Source organism: Oryza sativa, chromosome 7, assembly GCF_034140825.1.
Source record: "Oryza sativa Japonica Group chromosome 7, ASM3414082v1".
Lineage (NCBI taxonomy): Eukaryota > Viridiplantae > Streptophyta > Magnoliopsida > Poales > Poaceae > Oryza > Oryza sativa.
The window spans coordinates 8,749,125-8,768,673 of record NC_089041.1 but is presented as its reverse complement, the minus strand read 5'-3'; the positions used below and the strand labels follow the sequence as shown (position 1 = coordinate 8,768,673).

At 41.7% G+C, this 19,549-nt stretch overlaps 1 long non-coding RNA gene across 1 annotated transcript; it reads left to right on the top strand.

Moving 5' to 3' along the window:
• The first annotated feature begins 5,049 nt into the window (after positions 1–5,049).
• LOC107281501 (uncharacterized) lies at positions 5,050–8,760 on the top strand. Its single transcript, XR_010742692.1, has 4 exons — positions 5,050–5,437; positions 7,366–7,453; positions 7,548–7,635; positions 8,295–8,760. It is a non-coding gene; the product is annotated as an uncharacterized lncRNA (long non-coding RNA).
• The last annotated feature ends 10,789 nt before the right edge of the window (positions 8,761–19,549 follow it).

Here is a 19,549-nt window from a genome sequence, read left to right as displayed (position 1 = left end):
GATCTGAATGGAAGAGGAGAGCTGGCCGGCGGCGGCAGTGGAGGTGTCGCTCCCCTCGGGCAGTGGCGCCGGACAGAGGAGGAGGGGCCGGATGGGGAGGCCAGCAGCGGTGCCGGCGAGTAGGGGTGGTGACGGTGGATTTTTTTGTACGCTGAGAATATTTTCACATGCAGTTGGATATATAACACCTGCGAAGATAGATATGCCGCCAGCGAGGGCCACCTAGCCTTTGCTTATAGGCGGTCCTTCCCCCATATAGTAGTGTCGATGCCAAAAGATTGTGCGCTATTTATCCCAGTTGGCCAGATTTGCTTAGACACTGGATTAGTGCATGCACTGTCTTGTCTCCCATGCATGCACTGCCTTCTCTCCTTCACCACTCTCTTTTCTCCCCATATATTAACCATCTCATTTAAAAGACTCAAATAACTTTTTCTTCTAAATTACTTATCCAAGGTGCAATCCGATTACATCTTTAAAACAAGATTTCTCATGATTATATTCTGATAAAAAATTATAAATGTTCCAATCGTTAAAACTTGTTTCATGCATGAGAAGCGAATATTTCAACCAGGATTTAACTATGCGTACCGGCTGGAATGCATGCTAGCTCTCGCCTCTCGGAGCTAATTGAACTATACATGTTTTTTATATAACTAGGAAGGTAGCCCGCGCATTCGTGCGGGCATGTATTATAGTTTGTGTTTCAAACGCTATAACGACAGGATATGAACCGGAGAACATTTGTGGAATATAAATCGGAAAGGAAATTCACACATATGCACAGGCATCTTATTTGTTATTAAAAAAATAATGCTAAAAGGAATCATATATATAGAGAGAGACACACACTGTAAGAGAATTTAGATTACTCTACAATAAGAAAAAAAAGAAATACATTTACCATAAAATAGACGGTAGATTTTAATATACTTCTAACATGATAAGAATATCTCTTAGATTTAAATAAAAATACCTTTGTCCTGGTCATATATAAACTTGTAGTTTGTCATCACTACTTACTATCATTGTTTTAAGAGTTAGGTCAACTTTTAATAAATGAAACTGTATTAGTACCACTAAAACAAATAATACATTATCAATACACTAAAAAATTCATCTACCTGCATAACCCGGTGTTCATCACTTATTTTCGCATCTTGATATAAATAAATAGTCTAAATATACCATATCTACCGAATAATACGATAACTTTGTTTAAAATAAACATGAATGCCTCTCTAATGGATGAAGTCGACTGTATCTGCGAACGAAGGCTTTTGTATGTAATGCCTTGAAACATATAGGTTCCGCATCGATGTAGCCATACCCCTAAAAACCATCCTAGAGTACAATTTTAACACTTAGTTTACTATCAGTATGTCACTTTAGTTACACTGCCTATGGTGGCCTTTCACGGACACCACCTTAACTCAACCATGTACATACCCATGCAATATTTACGATGGCATAGCAAGTACTGCACCCTGCATTCAAGCATAGAGGGACAGAAAGGAGGAGGTGATGAAAATGCATTTTTTTCATATGAAGTTGGTCATAAGTACTTCTCAAATTTTAATGGAATACATACAATATTATGTATTTCAAATGAGTGGGGTTAATCATTTGACACTACTTAATAAAAACTATAGCTAAAGAGACATACCACCATGAGAATATGCAAAACACCATATCATTATTTATATTTTGATAAAGATTTATACTTTAGCGCTAAATTTGTTTCCACCATATGTTGTAAGCAACCATACGAGACTCATTTACTAATACTAAGAATGTACTTATTTTCACAAACTTATTTACATTAAATAATTTGCTAGAGTGCACTTACAGTTGAGTTACGTGGTGTATAACATTTGTCCATCAATTATACCCGGTATATTAGAATCTCTATCAACTATAAAAAATATAACATAAGTAGTTTTATGCGTATTTTATTGGATTATTCATATTTTTCTAATACTACTTGGCAAAGAAAATACATAATTCTTGTGATGAATTAAGGGTTGTATTGTAGCAAATTATCTATCTATCATGTATGCTTCTCACTCCTCAAAGAGCAATAAAAAAGTTTTGAAAAATTTCAGATACTTTTAGAATCTCAATCTCACCCAAAATAAACTTAAAAAGATCTACTTAAAAATCACATCTAAATTATGTTGTTTTATTATCACTTGCTGAAATTTAATTTAATGTTTCTCATCAATCTATTAATTATGCTTCTCACAGCTCAAATAAGAAAAGTTTTGAAAAAATTCCAAATACTTTGAGAATCTCAATCTCTCCAAAATTAAATAAACCTAAATAGATGTACTTAAAAAAATGCTAGGTTTTGTTATTTTACATATGTAGATTCAAGTTAACGCTTTATATTTGTGATATTTGACACCATAAAATATGATATGAAATTATTTGAAACATTATTATTGCATTTGCTATTACATGCTGGTGTCATTTGTCATGATATATTTATCACTACAATAAGTTTATGATTAAATTTAACTGTGTAGTATTATTTTAATAAAATCGTAGATTAAAGGCTGTTGACAACAAATCAGTGCCGGCACTGATGATTTTTCCTTGTTAGTATTTCTTTCTGATTCTAGTGCATGTTTTCTTTTTTATTTTTTTTGGCTTTAACTGTTTTTTCGATCGTATATAATGCAGGTATTTAAGTTTTGTTTTTTGGGAGGGAGACGATCGTACGACATAAGCACTTTATGTTTTTTTTTCCCGGGATAGAGATTAGTGGCATGGGAATTTTAAGAGCTCTAATCTAATGTTTAAAATAACGGGTCTACTAATTTAAGTGAAAAATATAAGGTTGGATGCTTTTCTGTTTTTACTCTAAATATTTTGGATTTCTCTAATTTTATTAGAGCGCCATGTGACAATGTAGGATCGTTTGCAGGTATATAATAGACTTTTAGTATATAAAAGATTTCAATGATTTCTCTAATTTATTTGAGAGCCACATAGCGATGTAAAAGTGTTTGTACAAAGTAATGTACTTTTAGTATATAATAGATTGATTTAGAAGATGGTTTAAAGGAACATTGATTAAATATTTATTATAGATCTTAGTTTAACTAAACATATTGATATTTTTGAAGTAATATATTTTATCTTTATATTGTAGAAAATCATATTTTAAAAAGACCGTTGATTTTTATGAATGCATATATAAATTCTCTGTCTTTTTTATGTATACATGTGTATTTGTTTTCTTCCAGCGAAGATTAGGAAATTTTATCGTTTGTTTTCACAATCATGTACGTTTGTATACATACGGGAAGAACAGCAGTAGTATTTGTATCGTACAAAATCATACATACAGACAGCGCTCATATGTTATAAACAATGCAATAGTAATTATTTTTTAATAATAGATCTGATCTAATGGCCTACAATAACGGGTCCACCAATTTAAGCGAAAATCGACGGTGAGATTAGATTGTGCTATGTGGCGACTTAGGAGAATTTGTAGGAGTGCCACGTGGCGGCTTAAGAGCGTTTGTAGGAAGTTTAATAGATTTTAGTATATAACAGATAACATCAAGCTAGCTAGTAGCTAGACATGCTTGAAGTACTGAAATACTGTTAAGAAGGAGCCGGCATGTAATTGTTCATAATTATAGACATGATCAATGCAAGTGAACGTGGAAACGGTGTGTGCTTTACTCTGTGTATGACACACAAGAATTTCACTTACTGAATGGCACCAAAATTTTCATTTAAATTGTCAAACTAATTAACTACGAAAGTGAAGCATCACGCTTGACAACACTGCATGTACATATATCGAGTTTTCATTGCACAGTATATTATCATCTATTTAGAAGAACGGACAGATCTGATGAGAACTGGATGCATCAAACAATGTTCAAAATTTCTAATCCCCGGACAGGATAGTCTATCCAGTACCCAGCCAGCACACTACACCATGACCTAGTATTCATGGCAGTTAACTGCCGGCAATAAAATGAAGTTAGTGGCGAACTATTTGCCGGGAATATATCAAGTGCCGGAAATAATCTTGGACATTATCTCATTTGCCGGGAATTAAAAAAATAGAGCAGCAAATTAAGTGCCCAATGAACTAATATAACAGGTCAATTGATCTGCCATAGATAATTTAAGACAACACATAATCTGCCGGGAATTTTGTTACCGGGAAAACAAATTTCCAGTTAACTTTTTGAGGAAATTTTGGCGGGCTAAAAATATTATTGGGCCGAGCAAGGCGCCAAGGTGCGAAAACTTTCGTGGGCCACACTTGATTCCACTCCCATCTGCGTACCCTATTCCTCATCTGTGCCATAGTCCTACTCCACACCCGATTCCTCATCTGCGCCGCTGACACTAGATTATCAACAAACATCTGTCGGTAAAGATTAACAATTATTGATAGACTATTTGTTGGTAAAGGCTTTTGGCAAATTATGTGTTGGCAATGCTATGTAATAAGACATGTTATATGTCGGCAAATCTAAATATTTTTGATCAAAATATCTTTCAGCAATATTATGAGCAGAAACCAATTATATGTCATGAAAATCTGGGAGTGTTTGAGAGGAGAGGAAAAGAGACGATTGAGAAGATAAGCAAAATGAGGTGAGCCATTAGCGCATGATTAATTAAGTATTAACTATTTTAAATTTCAAAAATAGATTAATATGATTTTTTTAAAACAATTTTTCTATAGAAAATTTTTACAAAAAATGCACCGATTAATAGTTTGAAAAACGTGCGCGCGGAAAACGAGTTTCAATCTCCCCTATCTCCGCTGAACTCCGTCAGATCTTGATCCCATGGTTAAGATAGAGTGAGGTGTATACTCGGGTGGCAAATTAATTTAGGTGCGCAGGAAAATAATAAAAAAAAGAATCGCCCAAATTTTTTCCACGCCAAAAAAAAATCCACGCCAAAAAGAAAATCGACGCAAAAAAAACCCTAGGCGCCGCCACCTCGTGCCCCCTTCCACCGCGCGCGCCTTTGTCGCCATCCACCGCACGCGCCGCCGCCTCCTCCGCCAAATCCACCGCGCGCGCCCCCGCCACCGCGCACCACCTCCTCCGCCAAATCCGGCGCCCCTCGCCTGCTCGCTCCTCTCCCACCACGCGCCGCCTCCACCATGCAGCCCCCTCCGCCTCACCCACACCGCCCCACGCCGCCGTCGACTCCACCGGCCGGCCGCCGCTACTCCCTAACTCCGACTCCACTCAAACCCTCCCCTCCTCCCCACCTCCGACTCGACCTGCATGCCGGCTTCCGCTATCGGCTCCTCCGCCCAACGCCTTCCCATCGCCGCAGTTGACTCCACCCTCTTCCCCACCTCCTCCGCCGCCTCCCCATCGCCTCCGCCTCCGGTGCCTGCCTCCACCTCCTCTTCTGACATCAAGGAAGTCCCCTTGTTCAGGTAAAAATCAAATCTCTTGGTTATATGTGTTTTTCTTTTTACAACCTTGCCTATAAGATGTATGTTTGCCCTGTGATTTACTTAATTTGTCTGCATATTGGTGCTTGCATGATGGATTTGGAGGGGAACTTGCAGCCATTAGTTGCTTAGAATTCGAGGGTAACTGATTGACCAGCTTGCTTGTTCTGTACTTTAACGAATTTTGCACCGATTGCAATCAGAATTTGTTTCGGGTGTTAGAATTGAGAGAATGACAAGGGAGGTAGCCATGAATCTTAGATCAACGAGGTAACCATGGTGTTGTTTGAGCTTATGAACAGTAATCCCTTAGCACGGCATGTTTTTTACCTGACATATTTCATACTTGTTGACTGATAGGCCTGGTTAGCCTGTGATTTACCTGAATTAGTCTGCATGTAAGTACACTGCACCAGCCAGATTGGGCTACCAGCTCACTAATTTTAGCACATGCCTTGATACGAAACAGTGAACCATGGAATGCTCTTTGGCAGCTTGTAACTCTATATATGTAGCTACATACATGAACATAATTCAGAGATACAGTAGTAAAAAGATTTCACCTGAATTTTTTCAGGGCCATCTATGTTCTTGTAGTTTTCACCTGAATTCTGATACCTTTAGAATTTGGAGATTTCATCTTCACTCTCTGAATATGTGCATCATGGCAGCAATGACTCCTGAAGCGTTAGGGCTAAATACTTGTGTTAGCCAATATTACACACATGAGGAACCCTCTGTCTTGTATGTCTACTTATAAGTATAAAGCACCTTATATGCAAGCTACAAATCTGTTTGTTATATCTCTGCCCTGCATATAACATGCTGGTAATTTGGTTGTCTTCATCGATCAATTTCGTTTGTTTATAAGCTATGCTCATGGATGAATATAGTTTTTTGAGTAAAGTTCATCACCGGTCCCTAAACTTGTACCGTTGTGCCATCCCGGTTCCTAAACTCGCAAATCGACTGTTCAGGTCCTCAAACTTGTTCGACTGTGTCATCCCGGTCCCTAAACTTGCAGATCACTCGTTTAGGTCCTCTAACTTGTTCAGTTGTGTCACCTCGGTCCCTAAACAGGACGGTTTAAAAACTTTATATCAAAAATAATTCATAACTTTTACATGTGAACTCTTATGAAGACAAACTTTATATCAAAATTGTAGTCCTCGACGCGACCTACAACTTTGTAGTTGAAAAGTTTTTGAATTAAAACTGTTTAGGGTCCCAAAATATTGTTTCATGTTTATAGATTTTGAAATTTTAATTTTAAAATTACATTTTGGGACAAAAAATGACTTACAATTAAAAAAAATTCAACTACAAAGTTCTAGATCGCGTCGTGGGCTACAAGTTTGATATAAAGTTTGTCTTCATTAGAGTTCACATGAAAAAGTTATGAATTATTTTTAAATATAAAGTCTTTAGACCGTCCTATTTGATCCAGATGATATTCAAATCCAAGTTTAGGGATTGGGGCGACACAACTGAACAAGTTGGAGGACCTAAACGAGTGATCTGCAAGTTTAGGGACCGGGATGACACAGTCAAACAAGTTTGAGGACCTGAACGGTCGATTTGCGAGTTTAGGGACCGGGATGACACAACGGTACAAGTTTAGGGACCGGTGATGGACTTTACTCTAGTTTTTTTATAGGAAGTTGATTTGTTTCAATAAAGTCGGTCATGTAATGAGCATAGCTTATAGGAAGGTAACCTGTTGTACTCCTACATAACGATTTCGTTAAATGTTATATTGATCTGGAAATGGGCAACCACTTTAATGTTCTAGCACTCTGTAGCATGATTGATATCTTGGGAGTTCCTTGAAATTATTAACGCAAGCATTTAATTTTAAGTCAGTGTTATAATCTGTTTCTAAATGTGAACTATTTGGATTTATGGTGCAGTTTAGTTTGCCACTATCGATTTTGCTACAATCGACCTACGTTGTTGAGCATCTACCGAGATGGAGATCTAAAAAAACATCGTACCACGGTTAGTATCATCCAACTTGCCATCAGTACTGTGCTTAAAGGCTGAAATGTTATAATCTGTTTCTAAATGTGAACTATTTGGATTTATGGTGCAGTTTAGTTTGCCACTATCGATTTTGCTACAATCAACCTACGTTGTTGAGCATCTACCGAGATGGAGATCTAAAAAAACATCGTACCACAGTTAGTATCATCCAACTTGCCATCAGTACTGTGCTTAAAGGCTGAAATGTTATATCTATGTGTTATGTTTGTCTTGTGCAAAGTCTTTTTATTATTTTTCCCATGAGCACAATGGTTTGTACGCGTGCGTAGAAAACACCACTGAAACACAGAATAATTTAGGTGGCCTGTGAAATTTGATTGTCAATATCAGCTATATGGATAAGAGATGAATGGACCTTCCTAGGTACAATTCTACCTGATAATTTTAGGACCGCCTATGATTGTTTGTCAAATTGACCGCACCTAGAACATTTTATCCACATGAAACCTTTTGGGAGGTTATGTTGTCGATCATGTGCTACAGTGAGAAGGGCATATGGAGCTAGAACCATTAGTGGTCTGATGTGATTTCCCATCTCACACTATCCTTGTGATATTATGTTGTCTGGATAGACTGTTAACCTGGACAGTCTGAAGTGTTCCCTATTGGTGCTACATGATCAAGTGACCTCAATAATATACATTGATTGCATATGTAGCTATTTTGTTTCTTTGATCCTGGCCAGTTTGCATGGTGTCTTGTCAGTTTGTGATCAAGAATGTATTTATATTATGATATATAGTTCTTTATATTCTACATGCAATATTGCTCACAGATTTCAAACCATTATTTTTAGGTCAAAATCGAAAGGGCTACTGAAATTGTTCTGCTAAAGATGTCACTTGTCCTAGAAATTGTCCATTGAAGATTTTTTTGATGAAGTTATTTTTGAATGGAGACCAGCTAAAGATATCACGTGTCCAATAAAGACCTGCTTAAGATGTCACTTGTCCAATGAAGTTCTCTCTGTATTTATATTATCTAGAAGAGATGCCACTTCAATGTAGAGTAATTCGATAAACTTTGTTGAGAAGTTATGACTTAAATTTAATGAATGCTAAAAGTTGTCTGTACTCTTGTATGCATATGCTCTATGCAGATGCATGTATATATTGCTATCCTAGATGCAATAGAATTGTTACTTATGAATTTGTTATTTCTGAAGTTCTGATTTGGAATTCTACAGTGGAATGTTTTATACAGTGTTGATGGATGTATGTTTAATCTGAACTATTGAATGCATGGTGAATTAATGTCTGCAATCTGAATTTTTATCTATTTTACAAATCGTACAATTGATTTGGTGCATGCATGCCTTGTGAAAAAATCATGCCAGCAAACACATATAACTGCCAGGGATAATTGAATGATGTGCTGAGGATGTTTCAAACATTTAGGGCATTTAATTGCCGGTAATGTGAACATCTGCCGGGGAAACCGAATTGCAACTACGGCAGTTAACTGCCAGGAACTTGTTATCTGCCGGCTAAGAGCATTCCCTACAGGACTTTGTAGGGCAGTTAGTAAGTGCCAGGAAAGCCTTTTACCGGCAGATGAATTGCCATACAAACTATTTTTAAGGGCAGTTGTATTGCTATAAACACTTGGCCATGGTGTAGTGACATGAACAGTTGTTGCATAACAGTGGGTGTATTCTCTCAAGTGGCAGGTGGTATTACAACTTACACCTGTGGTTTGAATGAGCGACTACGACGGGCTATACTACGCCCAAGAACAGTAACCACAGTTGGGAGTGGTTGAAAGCAAACATCTTGACCAACATATTTTCCTAATACCGTCGATTCCAACTTTCCAAGGTCACGTCTGGTTATGGGTTTGATCATATCTTCTTGTTCCTCGTGGCTATCTGAGCCCATTCCTGTATTGGCATCAGTACAGGGTGCATATATATGCACATGGGCAACTAAAACGGACAATGTTATTATGAATGGTGGATGGCAATAGCTTTAGGCTTACTTGGCAAGACCAAAAAATTTTTTAAATTTTTAAATATTGGAATAAAGATACTAGGAGGAACTTAGCATCATATTGCATCTGATTAATTAGCCGAAAGAAGACTTGAGGACGGATAGCACACCCATTTCTCCTATCAAGTGAGGCTCTATTTATTTACCGTCGAAGGAACATCTGTGAAATATTTATACCTTAGGTAAGAAAAATAAATTCATTTGAATAAAAATTCCATCCACACTTTTGTCACATTTCACTTCATAATAATTCCAAACGAGGGCATGCATGTGACTAGGATGAGTCAGAACACATGTTAATATGAAGAAAAAGGTGTACTCGCTCCGTTTCAAGTTATAAGATATTTTGACTTTGTTAAAAGTCTAACTGTTTTAAATATGACTAAGTTATAAAAAAAAGTAATATTTTTGACCCAAGATAAATTTATTATAATAATATATTTAATTATTAATTTAATAAAACTAATTTGGTAATGTAAGTATTACTATATTTGTCTATAAACTTAGTCAAACTTAAAGCAGTTTAATTTTGACTAAAGTTAAAACATCTTATAACCTAAAATGGATGGAGTATTTCGTTAGTGAATTTTGCTCACGAGGCTATACGTACTTAAGCAGATCAACTTCAACCTGATCCAACTTATCTAGCTCTATGAGCTATATGCACGTGTGACTTGGTTAGCTCCATGGACGTCCAAGAACAAACTATATGCTGGAAATTAATCACCATCCAGCATGACAAGTTTTGGCCCATGCACAGTGGTATTAGAGATGGACTACACTGTTGCATTGACATGCCCACTCTCTCATGGTTCCGAGCCTTGTGTTGCCACACGCAGCTGGGGAATCATATGCACACCCTTGTCTGGTGCCACCGGCATCCCAACACCACTTGAATTTGGCATATCGAGCAAACCAATGAGAAAAACTAGTCTTGCCTTCAGTGAAGTGAAACTATCACATATATGCTACTGAGTACGGACCATTCGAGCCTTCAGTGTTTTCAGGAACGTAACATCCACCTGGTAAAGGAAAATATTTGTGGAGGGTAAATAGGCCAATGATGTTGGGTATATCAGAAACAAAATCTCCCTAGATGCTAAATATATGATGAGTGAGCATTCTTATATACTTTGTGATCCTTGTCAACAGCTCAGCTAGGAAGATCAATGAACAGCTGTCGTTGTGTGGCAAGTTGGCTCTGTGCTTGCCTTCACTACACACTGTTTTTTCGACCAAGGAAATGGATGGAGTGGAGTCGCACGCATGACTTGACCGGTTCAGTGTTCATTGCTTGTTTCCCTTATCCCTTACATGGAGGCGGTAAAATGTGGCGTTTCTTTTCTAATTTGTAAGAGAACATATAGGTTAATTGTAAGTTGGTATGGAACTATTGGTGCAGATTTGCAGTAATTTCCATTTATTTGCATATTGATTTGGTCTTCACTCATAACAATTAAATACCAATTGCAGTTACATAGGACACATAAATCTGACGTGGGGCTATACTGAGCAGTAGCTCTTGCCATGTGCACTATAGGGCAGTCTCCAAACAAAGAGAAATACAGGGGAGACTAAGGCTGCGTTCGGCAGCTAAAGAAAGTGAGTGAGTTTGTTTCGATTTCCGCGCGCACGTTTCCTAAACTACTAAATAGTGTATTTTTTGCAAAAAATTTTTATGGGAAAGTTGCTTTAAAAATTCATATTAATCTATTTTTTAAATTGAAAATAATTAATACTCAATTAATCATGTGCTAATGACTTACCTCGGTTTGTGTATCTTCCCAATCTTCTTAATCTCCTCCTCCTCAAACTCACCCTAAGCTTAGTGCAAATGATTTAAGAAGGATGGCGAGCGCGTTGGAGAGGATCAAACACTGGACATTGAGCGATCTCAAAACGAAGAACAAAACACGAACATGGGACATTAAGCTTAATGTATAATGTGAGCACGTTGCAAGGTTACGAAGAATCAAATTAACATGGGCTGTCAAGCAGTACGAGGACTGCTCTTTCAATATTTGCCATGAACGAAATGATTGATCATGGCTCTATCCCTAGTCATTGAACAGGCAGCAACTCCATTATAGTGTTAGCCTCATCTCTGGGAGCTGAGACGCAGAAGCTGATTTGACAATGATGAGTCGATAGTCATGAGGTTTCATTGAGATCATTGCCTCATGGGCATGCTCTGTGAATACCAAGACACTCATCACGACGAAAATGCCAAATCACTAAAGACAAAACCTCCCATCTACAACTGATCTTGGGAGCTGCTAGTACGGATAGTCCATCACAAATGTAACAATGGACTAAATTAAATTGTATCTGCCTTTTTTTTCCTTATGGAATGTTCACATAACCAAACTGAAGAATAAGAGATGATGTAACTAGCACATTTTTTTACAAAGATAAATTTCATGTTTCAAATTTGAATTTAAGATTCCCAATGGTTCGTTGACAGCACAACAGCAAGAGGAAGCGGTGCCATCTGTGATGACCCCGCAAAGGCTGTCAATGCAACATGGGCAATTCTCCTGGGTTGGATAAGCTGTTAGGTGTGTGTGACAACTACCATGGCAAATGTATCCTCCAGCATATAAGTTCAATTTGCGACGTTTCCGCATGTGCTTTTGTTATGTGTCTGCCGTGCAAAGGGATCGGCACTCAGCAGCTGGTGCCTCCTTTTCCAATTGGGCAAGACCTCCCCGAATTTTGGAAACTTATTATCATATCCACTCACAAATTGTAGCGCCCGTTCCGTCGTGGCGCCTAGCGGAAAAACTATCTCTTAAAAACCCTAATTGCGAAATCTGTTTCTTTGCTTGTTGTCTAGTGTCCGTGCCATCTCAGATCTTAAATCCCCGATCTATCGTCAAGTTCAATCCCGAATCCAAATCCTTCCCAAATCAAATCCCTCCGCAAAAGTCTATTTTGCCTCCCTCGGGTTCAATGGGCCGAACTCCTCTCGGCCCATCTCTCCCTTGCTCCCCATCTCTCTTTCTCTCTGTCCCCGCTCTGCCCGCGCGCCGCGCACGCGTGCGCGTGAGCCGCGCCGAGCCGAGCCCTCCCTCTCCGCTCTCGCTGCCCGAGCCGCGCCGCCCAAATCGCCGCGCCGCCCGTTGCTTCCCGCGCGCGCGTACCGTGGTGGCCGACCGCCTGGTCGCCGCCGCCGTCAGCCTCTGCCGCGCCTGTCCGCGCCTGCCGTCCGTGTCGCCGCTCCGCTCCACACCGCCCGGCCGTCATCGCCGTCGTCGTCGACTCGGCCCCGCCTCTCCCCGTGCGCGCTTCCAAGGAAAGGAGGCAGGGCTCCTCCTTATCGCCCTCTCTCCCTCCTCCTTTTCCCAAAGTGGCAAGGGGGCAAGCCCCTTTTCTCCCTTCCTTTTTCCTTTTCACTTCCCCGCCGGCGTCATCCGCCTCTGTCGCCGTTTTGGCCGCGAGCGCCGAGCGCCTGCTCGCGACTTGACCGCCCAAGTTCGGTTTCCAAACCGACATTGCCGCCCTATAAAGCCCATCTCTCCCTCCCTCCCTTCTCCTCTCGTTTGTCCCACCGCCTCCACTCCATAGTCGCCGCCTCCCGTGCTCTGTTCGCCGCCGCCTTTCGTTGCCTCGCGTGCCGGAGGAGCCGGCGCGTCCGTGGACGCGGAAGGGGACTCCAGGAGCTCGTCTTCTTCCTCTTCCCCGGCCCGAGGCCGGAGAGAACACTCCCGCGCCGTCGGCCCCTCGTCACTGCGCCCCGTCCCGCACGGTAGTGCATCCCTTCGTTCTCCCTCCTCGCTCCATCTCTTCCCCTTAGCTTTGAGTAGCCGCTCGAGTAGTACCCCAGTAGCTAGCTGGCGCTGCCCCGACTGCTGCCGTCGCTCGCCGTGTGCTCGCCGCCGTCGCCGCCCGAGCTCGGAAGCGTCTCTCGTTGCCGGCCTCCCTCGATGCGTTTCCTCCTAATCCGGCGCAAGGGATGGGTTCCCGTAGCCGCGTAGATGCTCTCATCGCCAGGAATCGGCCCCTCGTGACCTCGTCGCCGTTTCCCCCTTTTCTCTCCGCCGGTTGCCGCCGCCGCAATCCGCCGCCGACGAACTCCCTCCGGCGAATCCAAGCCGTTGGCTTGCTCCCTCTCGTTCTCCCTCGTCATCCCGGTGTACACCCCGTCGCCCCTCGTCGTTGCACGGCGTCCCGGAGAAACCGCCGCCGCCCGCCATCCATTCACGGTCGGCACCTTCGTCGTCCTCCAGCCGGCCCGCGTGGCAGCCACGTAGGCGCCACGGCGGAGCCACCTCGGCACGACCGGATCGGCTGACCCGGCCAGCCGCTCCCTCCGTCCCCCCCCTGCGCATGGTCCGCGGTGAGCCGAGAGGTTGCGCGTGGGCCCGCCACACCACGTCCTCCGTGAACCGCGCGCATGCGCCGCGCCTCCTTCCCTAAACCCTAGCACGGCCCGCGTGCACCTCGCTCACGGTGAGCCGAGTCGCCGACAAGCGGGTCCTACCGGGGACCACGCGGGATGGACACGGCCCACCGGCTCTCTCTCTTTCCTCCCCGCCCGCGCGCTTTGGGCCGCCTTCTTGGGCCGGCCGGCCCATTAAGCTCGGCCGAGCCGCCCCTTTCTCTCGGGCTGCGCCCTAGCCGCCCGAGGAAAGTCTAATTTCCCTCCCTCCTTCTTTTCTTTTCTTTTCTTTTTCAAAAAGGATTTAAATAAATCCTTTTCCTTTAGACCAAAAATCCAATAATCTAAGAAATTCAATATCTTCCCAACCGTAAGTCCGTTTGTCTCCGTTCAACTTCCAAAATTCCTCCAATCTCGAGATCTATCTAATGGCACGCTTAGAGGTCAATAATAGGGCTTTATTTTCGCCGTTTGCTGAGTTATCCCGTTTCGCGTGTAGTTTCGGAGCTCGAAGACCCGCAGTGCGAGGATTTCGAGGATCAAGCTCAAGATCTCGAGCAAGGCAAGCCACCTTTGAACATCTTGAGCCTATATTTGAACTTAATTATGTTGCTTGAAAAATATTATGCATTGATAGGATTGCACTTAATCTGCAAGTCCCGTCTGCAAGGCAGATTGGCGGACCTACCTAACTTGTTGCACTTGACCCTTCCATTGTAATTGTTATACCATGTTCCCTTGTAACCACCTAGTTGCGCCTCGGTAATCGTGCACTCTGCACGAGTATCGACAGACGCCTTCAAACTTAAAATCTGAGAAACATCTTGGGTAAAACTTGGGTTTTACAAAAGACTTGGAAAACCCGACACCTGGGTCGGTGCTTGCGAACCTAAATGAATTTCCAAAATCGCAGACCGGGGAACGTACCGGGTGTACGGTTTCCCGCTCTTGCACTTAAGGACCGTTTCCTTGGAATTTCATCCAAACATAAGACAAGTACGACCACATGGGTGGAATGGGACACCCCTGGCTGAGTAACTAGCTAATCGGGGGAGCCATGATGCCAAGAGACATGTGGATTCAACGGGGTGGTGTCGGGGAGGACCCCCGGGTTTCCTGGCACAGTATGGTCTGGGACCTAATCTGATGTTGGTCTGGGACCCCTCTCGTTGGCATATGGTGAACCTGTATCGGCTTTCGAAATGCCTTGTCATGAAAGCCTTAAGGTCTCTAGTCGTGGCCGTTCTGCACGGGCTGGATGATCCGGGTTAGTAATGTCGTGTGGGTAAGGTGTACCCCCTCTGCAGAGGTTATTAAACTGTTCGAACAGCCGTGCCCACGGTCATGGGCGGATGTGAGGTGATTCCTAGCGTAGTTTTGTTTGACTACTGCTTGTGAAATTTGCTGATGTGGTTTGGATTCGATGTTTGGAAAACCTGCGGCTGATGGGATCAGCCAGGCCCGGGTGGCCATTTAAAAGCCGTTGGTCGGGTGCCAACCTTGATCAATTCAAAAGACTGATACCTTGCACATACTCCGACCGGACGAGACGCACTGTCTCATCTGTGTCGTTTGAGAAGCACTCACTTAGTTGTTTCAGAAAAGAGTTTAAATAAAATCAATTGCAAAAACAACAGCCTTTCCTTGAAGCCTGCATTAAACACTTATTTCCCATGGCTTGCTGAGTACTCCCGTACTCATCCTTGCTCTATATAAATAATCCCCCCCAGTTGCTGAAGAAGATGAAGCAGATCCCGCTGACGAGGAGTTCTTCCAGGAGCAAGCCGGCTACGATGAGTTTTAGGGTTTCGGCCTAGTTCCCAAGTCGCGCCTGTGATGTCTGGTCCAAGTCTTGGCTTCCGTTTCCCTTTTGTAATGCAGTTGTGAGCTTGGGATCTGTCCGCAGCCCAACATGACTGTACTCCTACTCCATAATAAAGAGACCTCTGTTGCTGTGATATTCTGTCTTCCTGTGATACCAGCACTGTTTCCTGGGACTGGTATCGATTAACAGGTTAATTTGGAGCGTCACGGGCTAGTTCCGCTCGGGACTAGTTCGGGGCGTGACACAAATCCTGCTCCATTGTTGCTAGCATTTTGCTTGAGAGTTTTCTCTTGCTTCAATATTTATTTATTGTATGCTCAATATATATCGACATGGTGATGCCTCCTATTTATTTGTAAATAATCGAAAGCATATGCAGTTTGTCATGACATGCAACATAATTAATTCAACCACCTACCATGTGTGCAAGATGAAATTGAATATGATATAGTTAGCAAATTCAGTGTGAATAGAATGTCTTCTATTATACATTCAAAATATTGATAGTTAACACTGGGATATACCTAATGAAAATGATTTTTGCTTATTTACTATCCACAGTGTTCCAAATAAAAAGGTACTGACAATTCACTGGAATTCCATACTCTACTCCACTCTGGCATAAACAATAGATGCTTGTGCTTTTTAAAGATGTCAATTTGGGGGGTAAATTTACCATCCTTGAAAAAATACCGGAAGGTAGCACACTTTCTAGTGTAAATTTTGATACCTCCAGATACTAAGTACCTCGAGATACCAAAAAAATTAGTAAAATTTAGATACCTGGAGGTACTTTTTCAAGGACTATAAAAGTTCTCTAATTTGGGCTTGATAAAATATTATTATTATTATCTCAGTCTGAAGAACTATGGAATTTGGGAGAACACTAGTTCAGAAGAGATGCTAATATACTTTTGAAGCAAGGAATACATCATTCTTCAGAAATTCTTCACATGATAGTCAGATCATCGAACGTGAATGATGGAACTGTGTAATTTGCAGGGTAGCGCTGCCAGTTTCCTTGCTTCATGGAAGCCAATAATTACTCCGGGGACTTAAGAACATATAAAGTCTCGTTGCACTTTTTAACCGGGGCTAAATATACACTTTAGTACCGGTTCTTAATCAAACCGGAACTAATGTGATTTTTGCCATCCGGGCAAATATTTGTTCTCCAGTAGTGCCCACTGATTCCATACTTCCTGTTGTCATGGGGACGGTCTTATTTACTAATGAATGATTAATTAGAGTGTCTATTCAGTGCTCCTCCCATACTAATTACCTTTGAACTCAACATGTTTCTCTCACAATGTAAACCATGGCCCCATTAACTACCGTAGGGGTAAACTCATGTAAAATGTTCACTGATCTCCCCGACAATAGAAATTTTCATCTAGCCCAAAAATGCTTCAACAACATAAATATGGAGCACGAGGGAGCAGGCGTATATATGTCTGGTACAACTAAAAGACCAGTACATCTCCACCCTAAAAGTCCATCCTAGAAAATGTATTTCTTGTGTTTCAACTTTGTGTGCGAAATGAATCGACACTTGGCTGACATGATCCCTTGGGTAAACTCGAGTTCCCAGGGCCTCCTTTTCCTTTTGGGTAAGACCGTATGGATAATTATTGTTTTCACTAAGATATTTCTTCTCCACTGCTATCATTTGGCATGAGCATTTTATTTTCTTTGATGTTGACAGGCTCGATATGGACATACGTACCCATCCTTGCTATTTATCTTTAACTTAAAGTCAGAAAATGTAGGTGCATATCAGTGAGGCTATTTGCTACTGTAGGATCGAAACACAATAACTAAGCCAACCAGAGGAGGGTGAATGGTTGGTATACCAAAAAACCAAAACTTTTAGCGGAATTAAAAGTTACCCCCAAATTCGATGAATCGCGGTCTGGCCGAAGTAAAAGCGCCGGACTGACTGCCTGAAGAATGTCGGTCTAACCGATGTAGATCGATCGGTCGAACCGCCGAGATTTCTTGCCAGCTCATGTCGCCGCCGCCGGTCTGACCGCAAGTCTGCCGCCGGTCTGACCGCCGTTGAGTTGCCGGTTAGACTGCCGTTCCTGAGAAAACACAAATCGAAAAACTCTTAAAGTAGATGACAACTTTATTGCCTCTCTCTGTGTTTACAAAGTGCACCAACAGCACTCCTTACAAAAATTTCGACTAAACTCGAAACCCAAACTAAACTATCAACTCAATTGCTCTCAAAAGTGGTACCGGGAAGTCTCACGCTCTCTCTCTATTTATACATGATGTAGGCAGCCTAAAGCCACGAACCAAACTCATACTAGAAGTCCTAATCCTCATAGGAAACCTTCTCGTACAAGAAACAAACTTTACATAATCAATCATACCAAATTTGGACTCCTTCCAAATTTGACTCCGCATCCCATACACACACTATACCTCCTTCGCATGCCATATGGAATCTTCACCAACCACATGCATTGAACTCTAGCCTAAGTATCCCTCATGATATCTGACCATCTCGAACATCGCTTTACCGCCAAGTCGACTCCCGATCCATCACCGCAAATACTCTCCCGAGGCATCGAGTCACCTGCACATGAATCAAACAAAAAAACCATATTTCGAGACCAAGCTATCCCCATCTTCACTCATTAGTAGCAAACAACAGTATTACATACGCATAGTATCCATCTAGAAGCCATAATCATGAAACAATCACGGATATCCAAACAAACAACCCGAAACCGAAACCGACACAGAGTTGGCCGGTCAGACCGCAGGCTGGCCGGTCTGACTGCGAGATACACGCCGGTCTGATCGGCAGCACATGCCCGGTCTGACCGGACCAAATAAACAGCAGTACCTGTAGATCACCTGTTAAATTCCAATCATCTCCAAAACCACTTTGCAAATAAATTCCAAATATCAAAACCAATAATCACTAATGCCAATTGTTTATCACAGAATAATAATCAAAAACACCTTTAATTTTACAGCTACAATTTTGTGAACAATAGCTATGGATTCAGGGTACGTATGCCCACAATTTGTCAGGAGACAGTGTGGTGCTATATCGTAATTCACTACACTAGATATTTATCCAAACCAAGCAAAGATGCACTAAAGTTTATATACAAAGTGCAGATATCTGGCAAGTACCGATCAATGAAGATCAAACTGTAGAAAACTCCTCTCCTGGTCTGATCTTTGGACTTCCTTATAATATCTCAATTCCTAGTCATATGGAGGGTTGGAGATCGATGGTCATTCCCATCACATCTATAGTTTGTATGAATCTGGCTCAAGGAAATTAGCTTGCAATTCATAGCAGAAGAGCTCGCCGAATTAGGTCAATCAGTGCTGGTTGGGCCATCGAAGGAACCACCTTCGTTTGGCCATTGTGCCACAAAATAGGCATTGATAATTGCAGCAACGCAAAAAGCTAAGAATGCACAAATTATTCAAAGATTTGAATTCCTTATGCTTCCCTTTCCTATATAACATCTCGTTGCATTCCATTTCTGTTGTTTTTCTTTCATGAATCTGAGCCTTAGTTAATTTTATACATATCTTTCTATCTATCTACCTATCTATACCTATCTATAGAAAGGAAAATTATAAGCTGCTAACAGGTGTAGGCGTGTATAGCTACTCCTATATATGTCAATACATATTTTACTGAGATGTGTACAGGATGATAACTGTAGAATCGTTTTTTTAGACAAAAGGTCCTTAGGGACCCTGCTTTTTACTGAAAGCCAAAGTGGTAGCGCTGGGGAAACCAGCTTACAATGTAGTACAAGTTCAGATGGCCACACCCCGGCCTGGAAAGGAGGGTAGCACAACTCAAAAGGGAAAGCAAC